We start from the raw sequence: 25,031 nt of genomic DNA, 5'->3' as shown, positions 1-25,031 counted from the left end.
TGCCCACCCCTAGGTTGCGTGCTGTCCCTCCTAGAGAGAGGTGGATGGCCATGACATTCCAGGGAGCAAAAAGGGAGGGGCGAAGGGGCAACGACACCCTTCTAAAGTTTCACCCCAGAAAGGCATCCCACTCGGCCCAGGAGGCGCCCTCAGGCTACAACCTTCCCGTGAGCCTCCTCCCTTTGCCCCGCCCCTCAGCACGGGGGAGGGGCGCTGTGCAGCCGGCGCTCTCTGATTGCCTGCCGCGTCAGGGTTCCACGCCGGGATTGTGCTGTGGGCAGCTGTCCGCGCCTGCGTGCACAACGTGGAGAACCAGCGTTGGGAGTTGCTGGAAGTTGGAGGCGAGGGAGCGGTCACTCGCAATGAGCGCGGGCGGCACTGGGCGTAAGGTGGAGAGCAGTCCCTAGTCTAAGACTTTCCATCGCCCTCCGGCACCGCCAGTACCACGGACTCCACCCTGCTGCGGCCCCTCGGCGATGCGGTGCAGCTGCCACTCGACCAAGTGGGTTCAGGTACCACGAGGCACCGAGGCGTCGGGCACGCACCCTCGCTGCCCTTTGTGGCCATGGTGCCACCAGACCGGGGGCCTGGGAGAGGGGTGGGGACTGGGGCCCGCCACTGCTGGAAGGGAGGGGAAGACAAGCCTGTCCCAGTGACCTCTAACTTCCGCTGGCCTCCTCTCTGCCTCCATGCCTCTGGGGCATGCGCCCCAGACCCCCATCCGTCGCCCAGGGCCGGGGTGATCCAGGGGTCGGTGCTGGCGACAGTCTCGGTGAGGGTCTTCATGTAGACTTGAGGGTGTGCGTGCTGGTCCCTGACCTCTGCCGCAGTGGGGCTGGGACTCAGCTGTTGGGTCCCTTCGGGTGCACAGGCTGGGATGTAGACGGAGCAGAAGTCTGTGCTCCGGAGAGGCCGGCGTGGTAGTGCCTGCCTGGCAGGTGGCTCTGAACGACCCCCGGAAAGGCTGAGGCGTGGGTCTAGGCGTGAACGGTGCATTAGAGATGGTGTCCATGAGTGCGAGGGGGCACAAAGAAAGCCCCCTTTCCACAGTAGAGTTCTGACTCCACTTCTAAAATACTTTTCTGCACGCCTCTGTACCTCATAAATCTATTTTATTATTTTTTGCAATGGAAAAAAACAGCTCTGTTTTTGTAAAAAAAAAAAAAAGAATTTTCTATTAGGCCTAGAAAGAAACTTAAAAAGTGTTTCTTCTTTTATCTGATCGGAACTTGTGTATGTGCACACACCCGTGTGACAGAAAGAGCCAGGGAGAGAGGGAGGGAGAGGAGGTGAAGGCAAGAAGAGAGAGAGCGATTAAAAAGCAAGTGCACTGTGGCAAGCTCGTCTGGACTAAGTGAGAAGCAGGCGGTTGTGGTGATGAGATAGGAGCTTGGAATGCTTCCTGGTACCAAGACTGTCATAAGTGGAATTGGGGTCTGAAAAAGTGACAGCAAAATTCAGCGTTCCTTTGACAACCACTCAGAAAATAGAATGTGAGGAAGCAGGAGGAAGGGAAGGTGTGGGGCCAGCCATGAGAATGCACCCCGCTGCTCCACGGATGCCTAGAAATGCTGGTCACTTATAGGGCACAGGTGAGGGGAAGTCTGGATTGGTGGCAGTAGTGCTGCCAAGCCATGTAGCCTGCTCTCTCAAGGGTGAATGTTCTTGCATAAGTAGTGGGGAAGATTATTCCCTAGTTTATATAGGCCCCATTTGTCCTAGACACAGATTTTAATGTTCTCAGGTGATCGCTTGCTTGATTGTCTATGTAAAAGATCAGCAATCCTTTTTTTTTTTCTGGAAAGGTCTAGGCAGTAAATATTTTAGGCTCGGCAGCCCATATGGTCTCTGTCACAGCTACTCATCTCTGTGGTTGTGGTGTGAAAGCAGCCATAGAAATGGGTAATAAAGGAGTGGGGCTGAGTTCCAAAGTACTTTTATGAGAACTGAAAATTGCATTTTATATAATTGTTGACATGTCCCAAGATATTGTTACTTTTTTGAATTCTTTCACATTCGTGGCTCATGAGCTGTCTGACAAGAGACGACAGGCAGGAATTGGTGGATGGGCCATGGTTGCCCAAACCCTGTGTCCAAATCATGGCATTGTACAAGCAGGAGGGATCTCTGACCCTCTCTTTTTTTCCTCTTTCCTTCTTTTCAGTTTCTCATTGTGCTGATTTGGAAACCAGAAATCGAAAGCTCTGGGAAGTGAACTCTTTCTGACTTAACCTGTTAGTGGCAGTGTTAGGATAAAATTTCAGGTCTCAAGGAGCACTTCTTAGAGCCCAGATCAGACTGAATTCTGCTTTTGTGATTGCAGAAGGCATACCATCCTCTGGTACACTAGCTCCTTAGCGTCACCCTGAATCTGAAACTTAGTTCTTCATAGAGTCTTTTGTTCTATGATTCCTCAGTGCATCATTTGCTAATTTGCGCCAGTTATTCTGTTTAACACAACTGAGATATAGACATAAGCAAAGTTCCTACCCTTTAGGAACTCACTTCTTCAGGGCCTGGTTTTGATAATTCAGACAAAGCTACTTAAATGTAGTTTTATCCTTAAAAGCAAAATCGGCTGCACTTATGTAAGTTACAATAATAATTAGAATTTAGGAAAAATCCATTCTTAAAACAAGAAGGCAAAGAGAATAAAAAATAAACATCGAAGTCACCCTCTGACTGTGCGTTGGTTTTAAAACAACAAGACTATTATTTTAAGTGAACACAAGGAAAATTTTGCTACCAAGCGAGTACAATTTCTAACAGGTGATACATCGACTCCTCTGATTCCAGACATTTCCAAAAGTGCCCTTACTACCTACATTACTTCCTTCTGTAAAGCTCTACTGATTAAGACTTTATCTTTTGTGGTTGGATTTTTGCTTTTGGAATTACAATTCCAAAATTTTGCTTTGGGAATGAATGTCTCCCCATGTTTGCCAGGGTAGTCTCCAAAGCCTGACCTTATGATCTGCCTACCTGAGCTGCCCAAAGTACTGGGATTACAGATGTGAGCCACCACACTGGGCATTTTTTTTTAATTACACTGAAGACTTTTGAAAGGGTTGTGTGTTGTATGAACTCCCTCCTCACCCAATTCTCATGGATGGGAAAATGCTGCTGCTTCATTTTAAAGCTAACGAGCTGCATGAACAGGAACTTCTAATTAACAATTCAAACTGATTAGCTCAAGTCCCTGAAGGCTGGAGAACACGGGAACTGCTATCCCATCTGAATACAATCCAAAGGCAAAAGGCTGTGGCCAAGTTGAAATAATGGGGCAGATAGAAGCGATAAAGACTAAAGCTGGGAGTGGCCCGTACTTCAAGTTAAGCCAAACAAAGGTGTTTGCATGTTTTATATGGGCCAAATAGGAATTCCATAATGGAGAAAACCGTTGATTTTAAGGAGGACGCTGCCCTGAAAAGCTTCCTGCCAGGGGTAAGGAAGAGGCTGCCCAGGACCCCCAGAGGCAGGTGGTAGGAGGGCTCTTAGTGGCTTCCTAGAAACTGTATTACCTGAGGTAGTGAACTGCTGTCAGAGATCCCTACCAGGAGAATTTCTCAGGAACGCATGAGAAAGGGCCCAAAACTGCATGACTGCTCCTAAAATGTGACACCATAATACAGCTGAACTATTCAATAAAGCCCTATCTGTTCCTCTGTCTCTCCATTCTCCCTGCCCCTATCCAACCCTAGAAGAGCCAGAAAGCACTGCTAAGAAGTGAGGGTGGGTGGTCATAAACAAACACACTGCCCTCCTTTCCCTTCCCACTGTGGGTTTCTCAGGCTGAGGCTGTCACAGAGGAGGAGGGATGAAAATTGTTTTCGTTGATATTTTATCATGAACATTTATGAACGTACAACAAAGTTGAAAAAACTTTACAGTGAACACTTTAACTGTATCGTCACCAACTTGGAGTCTTGTTTTATCTCATGTCCATCCATAGATCCATCTTTCTATCCATCCAGTAATCCATTATAGTTTTTAGGCATTTTAAAGTAAATTGCAGACATCAGTAACTCAACGTGCATTAACTAGAATTTGGTACCTTTTTTTTTCCTTTTGGTGTAAAGTTTACAAAGGATGAAATGCAAAAATTTTAAGTATGTATTTACCGAATTTTGACAAAAGTATACATATGTGTAACCCAAAACTCTATCAAATAAAGAACATTACTATAATCCCTGATATGGTTTGGCTGTGTCCTCACCCAAATCTCTTCTTGAATTGTAGCTCCCAGAATTCCCACGTGTTGTGGGAGGGACCTGGTGGGAGAGAATTTAATCATGGTGACAGTTTCCCCCATACTGTTCTTGTGATAGTGAATAAGTCTCACAAGAGCTGATGCTTCTATAAGAGGAAAGCCCTTTTGCTTGTTTCTCATTTCTCTCTTGTCTGCCACCATGTAAGATGTCCCTTTGACTTTCTGCCGTGATGATGACGCCTCCCCAGCCAGGTGCAACTGTGAGTCCCTTAAACCTTTTTTGAATAAAGTACCCAGTATCAGGTATGTCTTTATCAGCAGTGAAAAAACGGACTAATACAATCCCAGAAAGTTTCCTCATGACTTGTCTCAGTCTCCAGCTCTGTACCCTTGGATTTTTTTCATTGTAGACTAAGTTTGCCAACTTTAGAAATTCCACATAACTTGAATCATGTTGTGATAACCCTATATATAAGGCTCCCTTCAGTCCACAAAATAATTTTTATATTTATCAGTCAGGTTACACATATCAGTATCTCTTTCATTTTTATTGCTGAGTAGTATTTCATGCTATGAAATAACGTAGTTCGCTACCTGATCCTCTATTTGTGGTCACCAGAAATATTTTCAACTTTTGATTATTATGAGTAAAGCTATTGTGGTCTTCTGTAAGTATTTTTATTAACATGTATTTTCACTAATTGGGGTAGATTCCTAACTCGGAAATTTATTATAGATGAGATGTATATTCGTTCTATAAGAAAATTCCAGAAATTTGACAAAGTAGTTGTACTGTTTTATAGTCCCATTAGCAATAGTTATAGTTGTGCTGTATTCTTGCCAACATTTGGTGTTTAGTCTTTCCCAACCTAGTTATTTTGTGGGGTGTGTAGTAGTATCTCACTGTGGTTTTAATCTGCATTTCCTTGATGTTAACCATTTTGTCCCACTTGTATATTATCTTTGCAAAGTGGCTCCCCCAATTTTTTCCCCTTCTAAACAGTAATTTTTCTCTTTTTTTCTTTTAGTTGTTCTGTCATCCAGGCTGGAAGGCAATGGTGCAATCTTGGCTCACTACAGCCTCTGCTTCCTGGGCTCAAGCGATCCTCCCACCTCAGTCTCCCAATTAGCTGATACCAGGCTAACTTTTTGTATTGATATTAGCCAACATACAAGGCTAAATTTTTGTACTTATACTAGGTATCAGGGTCTCACCATGTTGCCCAGACTAGTCTCAAACTCCTGGCCTTAAGCCATTCATCCTCCTCGGCCTCCCAAAGTACTGGCACTACAGGTGTGAGCCACTGTGCCCAGCCTTATTTTCAGGTTATAAAACTGCTTTCTATATTCTGGAAATCAGGCTCTTTACTGAAAATAGATTTATGACCATTTTCTGTCAGGCTGTGGCTTGCATATTCTTTTGTTTAATGTATCTTTTAATTTTCCCGGACACATTTTCTGCAAAATTCGTGTTAGTTTTTGTTGTATTTTTCAGATACTTTGTTCATTTCATCTAAGTTGCAGAATTTGTCACCATGACGTTGTTTATGATAGTCTCTTATTATCCTTTTCACGTCTGCAGGATCTGTAGTGATAGTTTCACTTCGCTTTCACTTCTGATATTGATACTGACCATTTGTGTTTCCTCTCTTTTTTTCATGATCAGAGTAGCTTAAGGTTTATTAATGTTGATATTTTAAAACAACCAGCTTCTTTGCTTTGTTAGTTTTCTCTATTATTTTGTCTGTCTTCAATTTGGTTTATCTCTGCACTTTTACCTTTATTGTTTCCTTCTTACTACTTCGTTGGAGTTTTCTTTGCTCTGTGTGTGTGTGTGTTTTCAATCTTCTTTAGGTGAACATTTACGTCATTGATTTTAGACCTTTCTCTTTTTCTTCTATTGCAGTATAAGCATGTACGGCTATACTTCCCTCTGGGAACTCCCATAGCTGTAATTCATAAGTGTTGGCATGTTGTATTTTGATTATCCCTTAGAATAAAATATTTTATATTCTACCTTTTGCTTTCTTCTTGGGCTTGTGTATTATATTTAATCTCCAAGTACTTGGAGCTTTCCTAGTTCTCTTATTGTTAATTTCTGTTTTAATCCTATTGTGGTCAGGTAACATACACTGCATGAATTCAATTTGATTTAATCTATTCAGTCTTGTTTTACGACCTAGCATGTGACCTATCCTAGTGAACACTACATGTACTTGAAACATACAGTATTCTGTGGTTATAGGTTGTCGTCTTCCATTGGTTTGTTTAAGATGGTGGAGAGTGTTGTTCAGGTCATCTGCATCTTGACTAAGATTTTGTCTAGTTTATCTATCAATTGCTTGGGAGATGGGTATTAAAATCACCAATCAAAATTGTGGATTGTTTGTTTATTCCTTTAGTTCAATTTTGTTTTGTGCAAATTGATGCACAAATTATTTTTAATCCATTTTTTTGATGAAATGACTCTTCTGTAATCATGAACTATCCCTCTTTATCTTTGGAAATACTGTTTTGACTTAAGCATATTTTATTTGGTATTAATATAGCTTCTTCACACTTCCATTGCTGACTGTTTGCATAGTATATCATTTTAAATGTACTCATTTAGGGTCAGGTACAATGGCTCACCTGCAATCCCAGCACTTTGGGAGGCTGAGGCAGGTAGATCACTTGAGGTCAAAAGTTTAGGACAAGCCTACCCAATGCAGTGAAACCCCAGCTTTATTAAAAATACCCCAACATTTAGCTAGGCATGGTGGCAGGTTTCTGTATTCCCGGCTACTCAAAAGGCTGAGGCAGGAGAATTGCTCGAACCCAGGAGGCGGAGTTTACAGTGAGCAGAGATTGCACCACTGTACTCCAGCCTAGGAGATAGAGTAGGACACTGTCTTAAAAAAATTCAAATGTACTTATTTAGACCTATGTATATTTGTCTTCTTTTTTTCTATTCAAAGTGTGTATTTCATATACAGCACTGGGTCTTGTGGGTTTTTTAAATCAATTCTGGCACTTTAATTGGAGTATGTGGTATGATTCAATAACATTTAACGTTATTAAATATAGATTTATTAGTGGTTGAATGATGTAATTGGATTCAAGCTTACAATTGAATGGTTTGTTTCATTATTCTGTTTGTTTTTGTTTGCATCCCCTTCCCCACTTTTTGTCCTGTCCCTTTTCTCCTGATGTCTTTTGGACTCTTTAAATACTTTTAAAATTTCATTTTAAAGTATCCATGACTTATTAGATGTAGTGGTTGAATATTCCTTATCTGAATTCCTTGGGACTAGAAGAGTTTTGGATTTTAAACTTTTTTCATATTTTGGAACATTTACATATACATAAAGAGATCTCTTAAAGATATAACTGAAGTCTAAACACAAAATTCACCTATGTTTACGTACACCTCATACACATAACGCAAATAAAATTTTACATATTTTTAGCAATTTTGTGCACGAATCAAAGTTTGTATACATTGAACCATCAGAAAGCACACATATCGCTATCTCAGCCATCGATGTGGATGAATTTCAGATCTTGGAATATTTTGGATTTTGGGGTTTATGGATCAGAGATGCTCAACCTCTACCTGTTTTCATTGTTGATTATTTTATGTGTTAAATATGTAAAAAAGCGTTAAGTTTTCAGCTGAATGAGATTTTTGAGTTTGGAAATTAAACTAAACAGGATTTTTCTTAAGCTCCAGGATACAGGTTCAGAATGTGTAGGTTTATTATATAGGTATATGTGTACCATGGTGCTTTGCTGCACCTATCAACCGTTCATCTAGGTTTTAAGCTTCACATGCACTAGCTATTTGTCCTAATGGTCTCCCGGTCTCACCCTCCTCTGACCCCCAACTGGCCCCAATGTGTGTTGTTCCCTCCCTGTGTCCATGTGTTCTCACTGTTCGACTCCCAATTATGAGTGAGAAAGTGTGGTGCTTGGTTTTCTGCTCCTGTTTTGAACTAGACAGAATTTCTTAATATCTTAAATTGCTCAGTGAAATAGAAAATATCAAAGATTCTACCCAACAGGTGGGTAAGAATGAGTCCACGTCGCAACTTTGATAAAGTGAAGGGAAATAACAAACCATTTCTGATTGCTCCCTGCCACAGCCAGTGCATTCAACCTTTTTCCTGTCCTTTTATTATTTTTTCATTGTTCTTACAGTCATTATTATTTTTCCCCAAATGAAAAAATAAAAGTGGTGGGATTGATAGTGAGGAAACAGACTGACAGCTGCCCCTACACCTGAGTTTAACTTTTGAGAAATATAGTCAACATGATGATTTTCACACAGGGCTAGTAGGCCTTCTGCATCTGTTATAATTCCTGTTATGTTGTGGACAGAAAATAAATTTTTCTCTCCATGGGAACCTGTTAGTGATACTTGAGAACAATGTTAACTGTAGACCAAAAGTGGAAATATTGTTTCATTTTTTTTGCAGTATTCCTTTTTTAAGACCTGAGATAGGAGGATAAAAAAGGAAAGAACTATTGACATGTGCAACAACATGGCTGAATATCAAAAAAATTTTCTTGACTAAAAGAAACCTTACATATGGAGTGATCACAATATAATTCTATTTCTATCAAACTTTAAAATCTGTTCTGAAAGAATATTTAAAAGTATATTTGGGCTCGGGACCGACTAAGAAGAGGCAAAACTGAACTTTCTAGTCTCTGCTGTGATCCAAAACCCATGCTATAAACTTTGTACACAGTATCTCATTTAATCCTCAAAATCACCCTAACAGGTAGTTACTGTCACTTCCCCTGCTTCAAACAGAACATAAAGCTCAGAGAATCCAGGTACTGTGTTTTTTTTTTGTTTGTTTTGTTTTTGAGATGGAGTTTTGCTCATGCCACCCAGGCTGAAGTGCAATGGCGTGATCTCGGCTCACTGCAAGCTCCGCCTTCTGGGTTCAGGCAATTCTCGTGCCTCAGCCTCCCAAGTAGCTGGGACTACAGGAACGCACCACCATGCCCAGCTAATTTTTTGTATCTTTAGTAGAGATGGGGTTTCACCATGTTGACCAGGATGGTCTCGATCTCTTGACCTCGTGATCCACCTGCCTCGGCCTCCCGAAGTGCTGGGATTACAGGTGTGAGCCACCATGCCTGGCCCGGTACTGTGTTTTACACCTACTTAGAAGTCACCAATTCCTAAAGTTCTATAAAATGTTCTAAATAAAAATGAATAAAGTAGGCAAAAAAGACCATGTAAATAGCATTTCTACAAATATCTCCTAAGACAATTTTCACATCGATGTCCAAAGACATTTACAAGAACGTTTTCCACAACACTGTTTAAAATAATAGAAAACTACAAGCAACCTAAATGTCCATGGAAGAGTTAGATTCTTTCTCTTATTTCCGTATAATGCAATACTGTGCTAATGTAGAGATATCATATTCATTTTTAAAAATTACATTCACCTTCTTCTTATGGATCCAAGGAGATATGTTAGAGAATATCTATTGCATTTGGACATAAACATAAATACAAAGGAAATAGTAGGGGCTCTCTACAAGTGGTTATATATTGGAAGAGGAAAAAGAGAAAAATAAAAGGGATCATGAACTTTGTATATGCTTTGGTAGTGTCTGGTTTTGTATATAACTTGAATTTTTTCATAAATATATTTTACAGTCTGCATAATTACTAGGTAAGAAGACAAGTAAGTCACTTTAGTAAAAGTTCTTCCAATTACTGCAACTGATTTCTACAGCCAGAATGTTCCCAGAACCTGAAAAGAGGAAGCACTAGAAATGGAAGGCAGAAATACTGACACTAGAGGGCCAGAGCTGGAGAGGGTGGATCTAATGCAGCAAATCCATCAGCAGTTCTCATCGCCATCTTTGAGAAACCTCACAATTTTCCGTGCGTAATAAATGAGTTAAATTGAAAACAAATCCATGACAGTGGTGCATGAGAAAGGTTACATGTGTCCCGAATAATAAAGTCTGCGCACAATATAAATTAAAACATACCATTTTACATTCATAAGATTGGCAAACAGAAAGTAGAAGCCTAGGAATATCAAGTGAAGCCAAACACAAAACAAGTTTCCCCACATTTCCTGTGGGAATACCAATTGTTACAACTACTTTAAACAATTGGAAATTCATAGTAAAAATGAAGACAAGCCTCCCCTACAACTTACCAATCCCTCTTCTGAAAACACAGTAAGAGAGATTCTTCCCAAGAAACCTGTAAACAAATGTATATGGCACTATGCATGTAATTGTACATCGTGGTATTTCCATATGGTAAAGTATTATTCGGCAGGGAAAGTAAGTAGACCAGAGGTAGACATTTCAATATCAGTAAGTTTTAGAAAAATAAAATGGAGTATAGGAAGCTGCAACTATATCTGTAATGCTTTGTTTTGCCAGGAAAATAAAGGGACACGTGGGGAGGGCAAAGGACAACAAAAACTAAACAATCTGAAACACATGCAGAAAAATACCCATATTTTAAAATTTTCCATTGCTGCTTATATTAGTTTCTGTCTTTTCTATACGCTTGAAGTACTTGATAATCAAGAAAATATAAAAGGCATAGGAAAAAGTATTCTGAGAAAATACATCGAAAGGTTTATGGTTATTAGATTTGGTAAGATTTTAAATGACTTTAATTTTCTTTGTTATATCTCTCTATATGTCCTAGTCATACCATATTAAATGTGTATTTCATTTATGACAATAAAAATGTATTGTTTAAAAACTCATATATATGCAGTTTTATCTGACATATGATGAAACTCTACGAAACATAGATTCAGCAAAAATACTGAGAACAAGAACAAAGATAATGATATTAAGAGTTGTTGACTTTTGGATGGAGCTATGAGTGACTTTACATTTATCTCTAAACTCGATTTTTCTATAGTGGGCAAATTAAATATTTGTGAAAGCTAGATTAAATAGAAAGCTATAGGTTTTAAATGAAAAGGAATTCAAATAATTTTCCAGCGTGATAAAATGTTCATATTCCTAAATATGAACTACTTTACAAAAGCACCAGTGATTTTAAAGAAACATTAGATGATTTTTAAAGGAAGTCAGTTATGATACTGCAGTTTATAGTGATACTGAGTGTTTGCTAGCTCCACTAATCAGGATATTAAGTTAATAGTATATAATATGCCATAAAGAAATTATATGAGCAGAGGTTACTGCAAAAGGAGAACACAATGATTTTAAGTGGGCTGGTGACCTGAATTTCTTCCAGGGAGGGGAAACATCAGAGTCATTTGATCAATGAAGTGCCTTTTATAAATCTTCAGGAAATCTCCTATGAAGGCTTTAAGAAGATGGATTTCTTATTACTTCTGATGTATGTTCCCATGAAATTTTTCCATTGCCACCATGGGCCTGCCCAGCCTAAGAGATGGAAACTGTGAGTCCAGCCCACTGACGCCCACCATCAGTAAGAAGATTGCACACTGAGGAGGCCATGACCAGCCTGCTGACTGAAATCTATACTGTAAAAGGATGATGCTGCTCCAGCAATCCTGAAACCCTGCCCTAGGATCAATGCAAAGTGGTGTCAACCTTAGAATTTCAATACGCCTAGGCAGATAGTTATCTTTAAATATAAGAACAGTATCATTTTCTGGAGAAACCAAAAGAATCCAGAAAAATTCTACAGTAGTCTACTCTGCCCTTCCTCCCCGTTCCGTCTTGTTAGTAACAGCCAAATCCAGGCACAAAGATGTCCTAACTTCTACACTGAGGTTGCCCACAACGTGTGCTAGGTGATGCATCTTATAGAGCACATATGCAAACAATTATGGGATCTGAAAAACAATAACTCAGGCAGAAACATTAGGAATTAGTGCCCCTAAGTGAACCAGTGGGAAAAAAGGAGGCTTAGAGAGTTTAAACAACTTTCCCCAGTAGCTGATAAGTTATGGTGGCCTTAGACAAGCTGACAAGAGTGGTAGCAAAAAGGCTTCAAGGATTACAAATTGTTCTACTATAAGGTTTTAAAAAGGTTTCAAAGGCAAAGAAGAGCAAATGAAGCCATGAATTTTACAATCTATATATTTTTAGCCCTTTCTCTTTTTTGCTCTTCTTGAGTAAACTAATTAGACCCTGCAAACACATTCCCACCCACAATGTGGTCTCCATTGCTTTAGGAACTCACCTCTGAGCAGCCAGAGGAAATGCAGCTGACCCCTTATCTAGTTAACAACCTTTTATACTCTGCCCTTTCGCTTTGCTTTCTCCATGCCAACATAAGACATACAAAGATTCTTCTGCCTCCAAGATGCTGCAGCTTTCTTCTCAGCTAGTTACCCCCAGCTAAAAATAACTGTTCCACATACTCAGAGATATATGGCAATCAAGCAACCAAGTGCCCCTTTTGCCAATGACATGTTTTTAAAAAATATGTTCAATGAGCGGCTCTTTGAAAATTATTCACTTTTTTTCTGAGTTGCAAAGGAAAACGAAAGGCAAATTATGGCTCTATAAGCAACTGTTTGCACAGATCCCATTAATTGGCCATCCACAGGGCTATTGACAACTAGCTCTTTTCTCTTGTCATTTCGCTTACCAGGCAGAAATGATTACAAACTTAATTTCTTTGGGGGGTTATTTAGGTTAGAGAGGGCCCCTTGATAATGCAGAAGTCATAACGGCCACCAGACACAGGAGAACAATAGCTCCCAGTGCTTCCACAATGGAGAGAGAGATAACTGAATGTCATATTCGGAAGAAATTCAAACCATCATTGATTTTTTCAGATGAAAAAACTGAGGCTCAAAGAGGTTAGGGGGTTAACCAAAGTCAGTCAGTGTTTTAGTTTGCAGCAAAGCTGAAAGCAGGCGCTAAGCATTCTATATACAATGCCCTTTTCTACTCTGTTTTGCAGGATATACACCAACTCAATAGGCTCTCTCATGTAAAATGCAGAAATTGTAATTTTATGCGAATCGAAAAAAATCTAAATAATATCTAGGCGCCCCAAAGTTAAAAGAAAATGGCTCGGAATATAGTATGTTAGAAAAAATATACAATGCCTTATTCTACTCTCTTTTGGAGTATATACACCAACTCAGTATGCTCTCTCATGTAAAATACCGAAATTCTAATTTTAAGCGAATCGAAAAAAATCTATTTTTTCAGCCAAGTGCCTCACTTGGCTGTTCAAGGGAAAAATTCTTGCAAATGCAGCTCTTATTATTTGCCAAATGTTCATGCACAAATGCATTTATTTTACCAAGAGCGTAGTGTTGGGTCATTTAAGGAGAATGGGAAAACACCACTCACAATTGAAGAGGCAAAATAGCATACAGATAGCACTCCAGAGCTTGCAAACCCCTTCATATACACTATACCAATGGTACCTCACACTGACTGCGGAGAGGCTGAGATGATGAGAAAGGGCAGGTATATTTATGATTATTTTTACAAGTAAGGTTAACTTAGACAAAGTAACTCTCTCCAGGTCACAACTCAAGGAAGTAATACATTTCTGTGATGAAAATACAAGTTTTGGGGCTTCTGATTTTATCATGTGTCTATGAAAATCCCCCACCTGCCAACGTTAAGCCATACAATGTAGAACATAAAAACCATACAGCCTCTGAAACAGAGGAGGGGGCGAGATAAAAACTCATTTGAACTTACATAATCATATTTTATCAATTCATTATTAGTCCACTATGATCATTGTGGTCGTCATTAATAGACAAGACGTGTTGAGCAACTACTACCTGCCAGACCAAATAGGAAGGACTTCATCTGTGCTGTTTCACTGAACCTTTACTTTCAACAAAGGTGCTCTTAAAAATCAGAATGATGAAAGTACAGACGAGAAAATGGAAGCCGAAAAGGCTTGAGTTGCCTAAACCTGCTCCTAAATCCTAGCCTTTTGCCAAGGCCACTCTACTAGACTTGCTTCTGTGGGATCTATTGTATTCATAGTCAAATACCAATAAGGCGAAGACAATGAGTACTTTTGAGTTCTTCTGGGTTTTGGGGAAAATTTAAACAATGTCTCCCAATCTCCTGAATGCATTGAATGTATTCGGCCGATTCTGAATAAAGACTGTGTTTTCTGGTTTTCTGGTGAACTGCACAAGGTTTTATAGACTTGTTGAGGAGGTGGTGTTTGATTTACATAGTGTCCAAATACGGGTTGGACCAGGTGAGAGCTTTACATAGCTCGTGAAGAAGCTGGCTATCCACCCGAATCTCCTTATGCATATAGGTTTTCTACTTGGCCAGTGCATGTTGGTCTGTCCCTTACTGCACTTGTGGTTGATAAAGAAAAAGGAAGATGAAGCCGTCAGGTTGAGCATGCCTGGCACCCAAGTAGCTTCCTATTGTTACAGCTGCTGGCATTCGCCTGTGCAAGCTTCCAGCTTGCTTGTCTATATCTGCAGCTCGATTTTACAGGCAACTCTTTGTTAGAAATGGTTTTGGGGCTGCTTTTTATTCAAAGGAAACCTTACCAAAGACTTCCTTACTTTCAATCTCTGACTAAATAATTCCTTTAGAACTCCTCTATCAATGGGACTTCTGGATTACAGTTGAAGTAGTTTTGGCTGATCATCAACTCTGCCTCCACTTAATAGTGAATGCTTTTATTTTCTATGTTTCAAGGAGGGTCTCTTTGCTTCTTGCCCTTCTTCAGAATAGCAGTGTGGAAATTGCATTTAGAACACCTGTTGGGCACAGTGGCTCACACCTGTAATCCTAGAAATTTAGGAGGCTAATATGGGAAAATTGCTTCAGGCCAGGAATTTGAGAGCAGTCTGGGCAACATAGCGGTACCCCATCTCTCAAAAAAAAAATTACTGGGTGTGGGGATGCATACCTGCTGCCCTGTTGGCCCAGCTTCTGTCAGGAGGCCATGGCAGAAAGGTCACTTGAGCTCAGGAGTTTGGGGCTGCAGTGAGCTATGGGCATTTAAGCAGCCAGGGTGGGCATTGAGGCTGCTACGAGCAGAACTTTAGTAATAGCCTGCTGTGCATAGGTATGTAGTTTGCACCTATTTCTGCATGTGTACCTTGTTTAAATAGTAGGCACATATTTGTATACGTGTACATACGGTGTTATGATACATACATATTTTCATAATATGTGCACTATACATATGTACCTAATACATACCTAATGTGTACAATACGTACTTTTTGGTGATATTACACGACATATATGTATTAGTGTGATTATATATCTTACTGTGACTATATATATTTTATCACTGATATTATAAGGAATGTGCATTCCTTTATTTCTTTTTATTTCAGTCCTGAAATTGACCTTTATTTTTAAACGTCAGACTGGTAACGTGCTGATGTTGTAAAAATGTTCACACTTAGGTTTGAGTGGGGAAACCCAATCGTCATACTTAGGAATTAAAAAAGAACTAAAATAGACGTAAAAAAATGCACATGGGTACTTTTTAACCAGTAGTACCAGGCACCCAAAAATTAATGCTTTCAAGTGAAATAAGAAAGATCACAGTTCTTATTTGGGCTAGTGCTTCTGATAGGCATAGCAGGAATGAATGAATGAATTTTATTAACATATATAATAAATAAGTAAAGAACTTTACAAGATAATTTGAGATAGTGATAAGTACCATAACATCAGTAAAATGGGGTCTATGATAAGTGAATTAAATATTTACTTGAATACCTAATACATTTCCAAACTTATTGTGGTCAAAGGGCTCCTGATTCCCCTTACCACCAACTTCTCACTAGGGGATGCTTCTGAAGATTGCGAGGTTTGGGAAGCTTTTGAAGACGTTATTTGAGTTGAGATATGAATGATGAAGTATCTGTATGCATTCCAGGTGTGGAGGTGGCAAAGCATTGGTTTTGGGGTGGAAATGAGTTTAGGGTGTTTGAGACTGTCAGTAGGAAATGTTGGAATGTATCCAGAGAAGAAATAGTAGTAGATGAGGCTAGAGAGGTGGAAAGGGCCTTGATATTTTAGGGTAGAATAAGGAGTTAGGATGTCACTTTAATGATGGCAGCAAGTCTGTAGAGTGTTCTAGGTCTGGGGATTGATGGCCTCATGACTCTGGCTACTGTGTAGTGATGACTGGTAGAGGTAGAAGAGAAAATGGTGACCTTTCAGAGCTGTTGTCTGGGTAAGAAGCCATAGTAGCTGTGTAGATGGAGCCTGGGACAGCTTTAGCAATGTACTTTGCAGACAGAGCTAAGAACTTAAGTGTGGATTCTATGTGGAAGGCAGGAGATGAGTAGTCAAGAGTTGATTCCTAGGTTTTAGTTGAGCAACTGAATGTATGATGGTTCAATTACTAAGATGGGGAAAATTCGAGGAGAAGTTGGTGCTGAGGGGAATCAGAAGATACCTTTTGGCCACAATTGGTTTTAGATACTTATTAGATAGTCAAGTGAGGTGGTTTAGTGGGCAGTGGAATAAATATCTGTAGTTCAGTGGGGAGGTCAAGATTAAAATGACAAAGGTAGGTGTCAGCAACATAGAGCTGACTTCAAAGCCATGAGACAGGATGAACTCCCTACAAGGGGAGGGGCTAAGTTTACTTCCTTAAATTGAGAAAGTTGGACAGGATGGTGTTTAAGGTCTCATCTTCTTCAAAAAGTTAACTGTTTATTGAATTTCAGAGAGTCTCTGTAAGAAACTTGAAGTGATGGAATTTTTTTTGTAAAATGCTGTAGCTGCTTTAAAATAATGAAAAGGATGAATGGGAAGAAATACAGACATTTAAGTATTGGAAATCTGTATTTATTCTGAAATGGCTTGTTTACAAAGCATAATATGTAACTGCGATCAGATATCCTTCTGAAAGTGAAAATAATCTTCATTTTGTAAGGTTTCAGTTAAACCCAATTGGTGGTCAATATGAACTTATTTTTATCAAAACATTTTAAACAGCTTTATTGAGGAGTCAAGTGACACCCAAGCTGCACATATTAGAAGTGTAAAGTTAGATGTTTTCACATAGGTATTCAGCCATAGAGCTATCACCACTAGAGATAATAGACATACTTATCATCCCAACAGTTTCCGTGTACCCTTCAGTACTGTCTCCCTCCTGCCTCTGATCCATAGGCAACCACTGATAAGCTTTTTGTAACTGTAGATTACTTTTCATTTTCTAACTTATATAAATAGAATCATACAGTAGGTATTCTTTTTTTCTGGCTTTTTTCATTCAACGTGATTATTTTGAGATTCATCCATGGTGTTTTTTGTGTCAGTAGTTCTTTTTCTTCCGTTTGCTAAGTAATATCCTATTGTATGTATATACCAGATGCATTTTTGCAGTCATAATGAAGTTAGACTACCTTCTTTTTTCCCTTCAGTGGGTCTCAGGATTTGCTGGTATTATTTGTAATCCTGAAAATTTGAGACAAGTCTCAGTTAATTTAGAAAGTTTATTTTGCCAAGTTTGAGGATGCACCCTTCTTAGACAATCTCTGGAAGTCCTGATAACATGTGCCCAGGGTGGTCGGGACACAGCTTAGTTTTATACATTTTAGGGAGACGTGAGACATCAGCCAACATATGTAAGAAGTACAATGGTTGTGTCCAGAAAGGCAGGACAACGTGAAGCAAAGACAGAAAAAAGACTTGAAGTTGGAAGGAGCTTCTGGGTCACAGATAGGTGAAAGAGAGGAGTGCTTGCATTCTTTGAGTTTTTGATTAGCCTTTTTAAAGGAGGCAATCAGCTATGCATGTATCTCAGTGACAGGCAGGTTATCCCTAAGCAGTTCCTGGCTTGGCTTTTCCCTCTAGCTTAGTGATTTAGGGGCCCCAAGATTTATTTTCCTTTCACACACCAAAGAGACTAAACATGTGAGTACATATACACACAGAGACACATTCCAAACTCTCTTCATAGAAGGGCTTCCTTGTTCTTGTATTCATCCCCTTCATCCTGTTCAGGGATGAGCTTTCTGCTGGCTTTCATTTACCAGAGCAAGCTTGACAGTGCTGTGGATAGGAAGCAGGCCCACCCTTTCTGTGTGTTTGTGTTCTGTGTGATTTTTTTGGGAATGTGTGTATGTTGTTGAGCTTTTTTTTTAAAATATAGATTGTGTTTATGTCAGGAAGTTGCCTAAAATAAAACTGAAGCTTCATAGTTTAGCCTTTAGTTGTGTTTCATAGTTTAGCAGTTATGGATTCAGTTAATCTAGTACCTCTGATTTCACAAGAGAGTATAATAACCCTTTGCTCAGTTCATAGGAATTTTGTATACTTGGTTACGACAGAGATCAAAATGAGACAAACACTCATTCACGTGGTAAGTAGATGCTTACCTTTAATCTCTGTGGTGTCTTGATTAAATCACTTGCTTTCTGCTTCTGTTTCTATGCATTTGGAAAAGTTGACTGCTTTCTTGTTCCTGTGGATGATCTGAGAACACACATGAGTTAATCACCCTCTGGCTGTTTTTAACATCATGAGCTTACATGCAGTTTAAGGATTTCTGGGCTCTCTGTGCTGTTATCTGGGGTTGTCTGAGGAGGAATAGAAGCAGATACGGTAGGATGATGACACAGGTTAGCATGCAAGTGCAGTAAAGAATTCCATTTTGGATGTTTTTAGAATTTTCTGCAGGATGTTCTGTTTTCTAGGTAATTTGTAGATTTTTACACTGCTTTATAAAAAGCTCTTTCCTCAATTGGTAGCTTTGAATTCTTCTTCAGTATTTATGGGAAGTCATATTCTTGATTTAGATGTTCTGCTTTACCTTACCAAAGATGACTCTACCAGTTGTGAAGTCAACAAGGAAGAAGATCTGCTGCTCTGGGTATCTAAGAGATCACTTCATCTTGGTACTTACGAGACTGCCTCATTCTTTGTGATGGCTGTAGAGTATTCACTCCATCGACTGAATGTAACATGTTTTAGTTGTCCCCGCCACTTTTCCTGTTATATCTATGCTGAAGTACATAATACTTACATGCAAATACATTATCTCTCACATTTCCAAATTGTTCTCCATTAACATTTTATCGTTATGTACTTATACCAACAAGGTTTTAGTGTGTCTCTTTCCTTATACACTCAACAATACAGAGTGCTACTAGAGTTTATCTGATTGGCGAAAATGTTATTTTCTTCTGATTTTTAACTTATATATCTCTTATTACAGAGTTTGGGCATCTTTTCATGTGAATGAGTCATTTGTAATTCTTTTTCTGAGGACTCACTGTTCGTATGTGCAACCTATTTCTCTATTATATGGTTACTGTTTTATTGATGATATGTAGGAGCTTTAGATATATTAAGCAAATTAGCTCTTGGCGATATGACTTATACTGTTGCTTTTAAGTTTGTTGTTTGTCCTTCGATGTTGCTTACCGTGTTTTGCCATGAGGGGATTTTTTATATTGATGTAAAGGAATTACATCTAATTTTTAAAATTTCTTTCAAATTTTGTGTTACACTCAAAACATTGCAGATATTACGTTTATCATATTTTGAATACCCGCCTCAGCCTCTCAAAGTGCTAGGATTACAGATCCAACAGTGGCTGGAGCCACTGCACCCAGCTACTCAAGGCAAATATTGAGCCAATGTACTTGGCCATCCAAGGTTTTACCCTGAGTAGGGGAGCTCTGAGCACTGGCATCGGAGGGAGCAGTCTTGGATGAACTGTGGGATATACACATTTTCTAATGGGCACAGCATTCCAAGGCTTCTCATTCACATCTTCTACAACTCCAAGTCTTGGGATGCCTCAAACCCATACTCTACATGGGCTAGCCTTCATTGAGCAGCTAGTGTGGGGCAGACAGGCCAGGGTGGGCACGCAAGAGGAAGGAGACCCAGACTTTGCCTCAAGGAGATCACATTCAAGCAGGAACAGAATTACTCCAAAATGTCAGATCAAGGGACCAAAGCCTCTGATTTTTTTTTCCTTTATTTCTTCTCTCTCTAACTCTCTTTCTCTCTCTCTCATTCTCTCTTCCTCTCTCCTTTCTTTCTCTTTCTTTCTGTTTTTCAAGATACAGTTTTACTCTTGTCCAAACTGCTGTGCAATGGCCTCAGGTGATCCACCCACCTAGGCCTCCCAAATGTTGGGATTATATGTGTGAGCCACTGGATCTTGCCACCTCCAATTTTCACAGAAAGAGGCACAGAAAAATTTGGCACCCAACAGAAATGAGTTCAAATATCAGTTTCCCTAGTTCTTGGCTCAAGCTTTCCGGTTCTCAGTGATTTCCTATGAAAGGGAATGAGAGGGGTCTGTGGTGACAAAATCATGGCAGGCAAGGTGACACTCACCTGCAATCTCAGCAACTCAGGAGGTTGAGGTGGGAGGATCGCTTGAGGGCCTACCTGGGAAACATAGGGAGACCCCAACTCAAAAAAAGTAAAAAGGGGGCATGGTGGCTCATTCCTGTAATCCTATCACTATGGGAGCCCAAGGCAGGTGGATCACTGGAGGGGTCAGGAGTTTGAGACCATCCTGGCCAACATGGTGAAACCCCATCCCTACTAAAAATACAAAAATTAACCAGGCGTAGTAGTGCATGCCTGTAGTCCCAGCTACTTGGAAGGTTGAGGCAGAAGAATCACTTAAACCCAGGAGGTGGAGGTTGCAGTGAGCTGAGATCACCCCAAGGCACACCAGCCTAGGAGGCTTTACAGAGCCAGACTCCAACTCCAAAAAAAAAAAAAAAAAGAGAGAGAGAGAGGAAGGGACATCAATCAACAAACATCGGTGATGAATAGGGTAGTGGTGCCACTGCCTGGCTAAAATATATATATATATATGTATGTATGTATGTACATGTATATATCTATATATATGCATATATTTATATATGTATATATTTGTATTTTTAGTAGAAACTAGGTTTCTTCATGTTGATTAGGCTGGTCTCAAACTCCTGACCTCAGGTGATCCACCCACTTTGGCCTCCCAAAGTACTGAGATTACAGGTGTGACTCACCGCACATGGCTCTCCTTTTTTTCTTTTTTTTTTTTTCGAGAGGGAGTTTCACTGTGTCTCCCAGGCTGGAGTGCAGTGGTAAAATCTCAGCTCACTTCAACCTCCCCCTCTCAGGCTCAGGCATTTCTCCAGCTCAGCCTTTCGAGTAGCTGGAATTACAGGAGTGTGCCACCACAGCAGGCTATGTTTGTATTTTTGATAGAAATGGGGTTTTGCCCTGTTGACCAGGCTGGTCTCAGACCCCTGACCTGAGGTAATCCACCGGCATTGGCCTCCCAAAGTGCTGGAATTACACACAGGAGCCTACCCCACCCCCATCCAAGTAAGTTTCTTGATTGCACAGAATGTATGGTGATATTGGTGGACTTATGGACATCCTCTCCAGCATTGAGTGTTGTGTCTTGGGTGTGCTGTGCTTTTTGTTTGTTTTTTTTTGAGACTGAATCTCACTCTGTTGCCAGGCTGGAGTGCAGTGGCATAATTTTTTCTCTCTGCAACCTCCACCTCCCAGGTTCAAGCAATTCTCCTGCCTCAACCTCCTGAGTAGCTGGGACTACAGGCACCTGCCACAATGCCCAGCTAATGTTTTTAAAAAGTGTTTTTAGTAGAGATGGGGTTTCACCATGTTGATCAGGATAGTGTCAATGTTTTGACCTCGTGATCCAACTGCCTCGGCCTCCCCAAGTGCTGGGATTATAGGCATGAGCCACTGTGCCCGGCATGTGCTCTGCTTTTAAACTCTTTTTTTTCTAATATGGGGTAGACTTGAAAGTGTGCCTTGTTTTCATAGCCCTCATGCAGCTTGTTTTGAACTGTTTTATGTTCACAGTTTGGGATATATTAGGCAATATTGCTGAGCTGTCCTGTCAACCTGAATTTGAGCCCTTTATCTGCCAGTAACCTTGCCATGTGATTATGAGCAAGGTATTCTAGCATCTCTGTTCTTCAATTTCTTTATCTGTAAAATGCAGACTATGCCCAGCTCATAGCACTAGTGTGAGGAATAAATGAAGATATGTGTAGATCACTTTTACATGGTATGTGACACTTGGTAGGCACCAAATCATTATTGCTGGGAGTATAAGTACATTCTTGCTTGTCTACACACACACACATACAGAAAGAGAGAGAGAGAGAGAGACAGAGAAATTGCAGAGATTATACAAAAAGTTCCCATGTACCTGTACCCAGCTTCCCTTATAATTAACATCTTACATTAGTAAGGTGCATTTGTTTAAATTAATGGACAAATTTGAGATGCTTTTATTAACCCAAGTCTCTACTTCATTCAGATTTCTTGGGATTATTCCTAATGTCCTTTCCTGTTCCAGTGTCTCATCTGGGACATAACATTCCATCTCATCATCATTTCTCCTTAGGCACTCTTCCTGGCTGGGTCACTCGAGTTTCTTTTGATTACATTGAAATTAAATTTTGGTGCAGACAATGAGATCTCTGTTACAGAATTCTTAGGTTAAAATTTACTCACAATGGCTGGGTGCAGTGGCACATGTCTGTAATCCCAACACTTTGGGAGGTCGAGGCGGACTCATCACTGGAGGCCAGGAGTTTGAGATCAGCTTGGGCAACATAATGAGACCCTATCTCTACTAAAAATAGAAAAATGTTTGCCAGGCATGGTGGCACACATCTGTAATCTCAGCTACTCTGGAGGCTGCGGCGTGAGAATTTCTTGAACTCAGGAGGTGGAGGTTTCAGTGAGCTGAGACTGTGCGACTGTATCCCAGCCTGGAAGATGAAGCCAGATTCTGTCTCAAATAAACAAACAAACAAATAAATAAATAAATAAAAGGCAAACCTTATTCACAAAATTATTATAGGGCACCTGGTTGTAGCACCTGAGCTGGATGTGTAGTAGCCTCCCAAGATCTTAACCTAAAGTCTGCCCTACTGTGGCTAAACCTGCTTGTATGCCAGAAAGCAGACCCAAGCTGCTGAAAACCACCTGTACCTTATCCTGACCCATTTGTCCTCCCCCATCTTTTGGTAAATAATGTCCATTGAAAAATGCTGGTTGGGTCTACATGGTGACCTGAGTGATAACACATCTCAGGAATGTGTGGGGGCATGGGGTAGGAAAAGGAGGCCACTGTGTTTTTTCTAACAGTCACCTCAAAACTGCTGGTGCCTTGGTGATGGAAGGGTGTCACCCCAACATGTTAGCTGAGCTGTGTGGTTTCCCTGAATGTTAATAACTTTCACTGCTTTGGCTTGTGTTTCCTCCTTGATATCACCAACTAAAAAAATGTCAGAATTTTTTGGTTTCTGGTGCCAAATCCAAGCTGGTTTATCAGAAGACACCCCCTGCCAGACAATGGAGTCTGTGTGCTGGGGCAGAGCTGCTTTCCCTTTGACACTGGCTCTTTTCTAAGAACTGAAAGTAAGCTGCAGAGGCTGTGACTTCACTTTTCTTGGAACTCCTTTACATTACTCCCAAAAATGCAGAAAATCCTCATTTAGCAGCTTTTGGATTGCTGAGTTCTCTATTTCTTTCTGTTGCATATTCTTGTAATGCTCAAATTTGACTGACAAATTCTCTGCATCAGGTGAAGCAAGAGGGGGAAGGAATGACCGTGTGAAGGAACTGAGTGCTTTGTCACTTGGCCTTTTTGTGGTTTAATGGTTGATGAGAAAAAGGACCTAGAAGAGACACTGTGTGTAGAATGGCTTCCAGTTCCAAGGGTCACAACCCTGTGATCTGTTGGCCAGCAGTTGGCTAGGGCTGAGGCAGATGAACATCAGGCCAAAGCCCAAACTTACAGAGCATATGCAAGGACAAGGAGAAAATGCATTTTCAGCCATAATGACCTACATTTAGTTGACACTTTGGAGCTTGTGCAAAAGGACATCTTCAAGGGGCCTCTGCCTCCTTGCATAAAGGGAGATAGTGATGTCAGACAGACCTGGGGTCCGGTCCTGGTCCTGTTGGTTCCTTTTTGACTTTGGCCTTGAAAGTCAGTCTGTGAAATGGAGCTCTCTTCCTTTGAAGGGTGGTACCTGGTAGGTTCTTGGGAACTGAATTAATGTTCCCCTCTTAAGAGTGGGTCTCTGTAGACAGGCACATATGCTGTTCTGAAATCATCTGTTGCTATCTCTGTCTCTGTTGGAGGTGCTTCCAGTGATATGTGAGTGTTTCTTACTTATCTCAGTATCCCTGCCCAGCATGGGGTCTTACATAACATACATGGGCAGTCACTCAGTGTTAGGACTGGCTGGGTTTTAGGCTGGAAGACAGTGGAAATATACAAGCAAAGGCAGTGCCTTGCATTTACACGTGGCCTGCAGCAGTATTCAAATGAAAGGAGCTCCCTGCTTAGAAGGGCCTTTTGAATTGGGCCCCCTGTATAGTTTATAGTTAACCTGAGGATGATGGCTAGACTGCTGGGGAGTGCTCTTTAAGTACAGAGGGAAGACTTGGTAAAGACATAAAAGCATGGAGGAAAAGGAGATAGTCAGCTGAGTCCAAAAAATGATTCATGTTGTTTGTTCACAATCTGAAATGAGAGGCCTTCAAGATTGACTCTTGATAAAGAATGCAAATTCAGCTGGGCTCAGTGGCTCACACCTGTAACCTCAGCACTTTGGGAGGCTGAGGTGGGCAGATCACCTGGAGTGAGGAGTTCAAGATCAGCCTGGCCAACGTGGCGATATCACGTCTCTACTAAAAATGCAAAAATTAGCCAGACATGGTGTGTGTGTGTGTGGGGGGGGGTGTGCCAGTAATTCCAGCTACTCAGGAGGCTGACACAGAAGGATCAGTTGAACCCAGGAGGTGGAGGTTGCAATGAGCTGAGACTGCTACTGCACTCCAGCCTGTGCAACAGAGCAAAGCTTTGTCTCAAACAAAACAAAACAAAAAGAATGGA

General features: G+C 40.6%; 1 protein-coding gene across 2 annotated transcripts in view; it reads left to right on the top strand.

Annotated features, from left to right (window-relative positions):
• Nucleotides 1–233: 233 nt before the first annotated feature.
• LOC144582845 (uncharacterized) overlaps nt 234–25,031 on the top strand; it is a 91,260-nt gene continuing 66,462 nt past the window's right edge. Inside the window, exon 1 of one of the 2 annotated variants that reach the window (XM_078375458.1) lies at nt 234–502. The gene's annotated coding sequence lies outside the window, so the exon portion shown is untranslated. Of the gene's footprint in view, nt 513–25,031 lie in introns of both variants that reach the window. The other variant, XM_078375459.1, reaches the window with a different exon arrangement.

The sequence above is a fragment of the Callithrix jacchus genome, chromosome 5 (genome assembly GCF_049354715.1).
Source record: "Callithrix jacchus isolate 240 chromosome 5, calJac240_pri, whole genome shotgun sequence".
In the NCBI taxonomy this organism is placed as follows: Eukaryota; Metazoa; Chordata; class Mammalia; order Primates; family Cebidae; genus Callithrix; species Callithrix jacchus.
The sequence above is the reverse complement of the archived record's forward strand: the minus strand, read 5'-3'. Positions and strand labels throughout refer to the sequence as shown.